Source organism: Cebus imitator, unplaced genomic scaffold (genome assembly GCF_001604975.1).
Source record: "Cebus imitator isolate Cc_AM_T3 unplaced genomic scaffold, Cebus_imitator-1.0 Scaffold454, whole genome shotgun sequence".
In the NCBI taxonomy this organism is placed as follows: domain Eukaryota; kingdom Metazoa; phylum Chordata; class Mammalia; order Primates; family Cebidae; genus Cebus; species Cebus imitator.
Window position 1 is genome coordinate 440,206 of NW_016107769.1, and position 2,165 is coordinate 442,370.

At 42.6% G+C, this 2,165-nt stretch overlaps 1 pseudogene; it reads left to right on the top strand.

Moving 5' to 3' along the window:
* The first annotated feature begins 284 nt into the window (after positions 1-284).
* Positions 285-1,802, top strand: LOC108291441 (annotated as a pseudogene).
* The last annotated feature ends 363 nt before the right edge of the window (positions 1,803-2,165 follow it).

Here is a 2,165-nt window from a genome sequence, read left to right on the forward strand (position 1 = left end):
GTAATGTAATACTTGATCTCAAAAAGTTTCTAGCTTGATTTAAGAAAAAGGAAAACCGCCATCCCTGAAGCCTGCTAGGATCATATCTGTAGCGTGCAGCGGTCGCAGAGTGGCAGACAGAGGTGAGTCTTTAGAGATTTAGGGTCCGTGACTTGCCTCCAGTGGTGGATACGGAGGTCATCGGTCAGTTGAGCATTTTTGTCACCTGCAAATAACTTTAGCTAGGTGGCAAGTGTATATGGAGTAAAAAGAATCTGCTTCTGCCTCTGACTTGGCAGAAATAACAGGAAACACATGAAAATGCCATGATTGTAATGTCTGTGAGGAGAGAGCAAGGCAGTTCTTCAGGGGAGGGGTCATTGTCATGAGAACACGTGGCTGTGGACTTCACCAGAGAGGAGTGGCAGTTTCTGGACTCATCTCAGAAGGTCTTGTATAAGGAAGTAATGTTGCAGAACTACAGAAACCTAGCATCAGTAGGATATCAAGGCAGCAAGCCAGATTCACTCTTCAAGTTGGAGCAGGAGAACCCCCATGGATAGTAGAAGGAGCAGCCCACAGTCAAACCTGTCCGGGTTTTGTTATCCAGAATAGAAGATATGCAGGAAAAGATTCTGATGCATTTGGTGGATATGGGAAATCATGCCTCCATATCAAGCATGACAAAACCCTTACTGGAATTAAATACCATAGATGTGTTAAACCCCGTAGCACTAAATCACAGCTCAGTGACCATCAAAAAATGGATGCAGGAGAGAAACAACATGAATGCAGTGTGTGCAGGAGAGCCTTCTCCAGGAAAGCACAACTTATTCAACATCAGGGAACTGAGAGAGGAGAGAAACCCCATGGATGTGATGAATGTGGAAAAACATTTATAAGGAAGATTCAGCTCACTGAGCATCAGAGAACTCACACGGGAGAGAGACCCCATGAATGTAGTGAATGCGGAAAGGCCTTCTCCAGAAAGTCACAGCTCACGGTCCATCAGAAAACCCATATAGGAGAGAAACCCTACAGATGCAGTGAATGCGTAAAAGCCTTCAGCTAGAAGTGCCTGCTCAATAGACATCAGCAATTCCATACTTAGAGAGAAACTCTATAGGTGCAGTGTGTGTGGGAAAGCCTTTTCCCAGAAGGCATACCTCATTGCACACTAGAGACTCCACACAGGAGAGAAGGCTTATGAATGCAGTGATTGTGAAAGAACCTTCTATTTTCAGTCAGACCTGACCGAACATCAGCGGATTCATACAGGAGAGAAACCTTATGAATGTAGTGAGTGTGAAAAAGCCTTTAGAAGCAAGTCGAAGTTCATTCAGCATCAGCGTACTCATACTGGAAAGAGCCTGTATTCATGCAGCGAGTGTGGCAAAGCCTTTGCCCACATGTCAGTCCTCATTAAACATAAGAAAACTCACATAAGAGAGAAAGCCATAAATTTACTGAAGGTGGAGAAACGTTCCTCCAGGGGTCATACCTCCTGATACATGAGTGAACTCATACAAGAGCAAAACACTGTGAACACAGTACATATAGAAATGCCTTCCTCAAGAACCCCTCCATTGTAAAACATTAGTGAGCTCCTAGTGGGTAGAAATGTAGTGATTGTGGAACCACCTTTTCCAAGAAATCAAGCCTTTGTAGTGAATCAGGAATTCAAACAGGGAACAAGCCTGGCGAATGAAGTAAATGTGGCCCAATCAGTAATAGAGTATATCTTGTATCGTACAGATACTGTATCTTACAAATGCTGTTTAAGAATACATCTTCTGGTACCAGACAGGTGGGAAAATCTTTAGCAGGAACCTTCCAACCATTACATGCCAGATAGCTCATTTAGGGCTGAAACTATGGAGGCACGGGTTGTGGAGGACATTTCTGTGAGAAGCTAAGCCTATTAAACACTGTTGAAATCATGCTGAATAGAAATGCAGGTGTTATGAGGAAGCCTTTGCCTGGAGATGGTATCTCAATTGGTATCAAAAGAATTCTTACAGGAATGTTTATGAAAGAGTGTGATGGTGTTCTTAGTGCTAAATTGCACCTCGTGTGTCAAAGAAACAGACAACTTTAGAGGCAATGGAGATGGAAAACATTTTTAGTAAAATTTTTATGGGAGATTTATAGAAAAAAAATCTTGAAAGTAAGAAATGATGGAAACT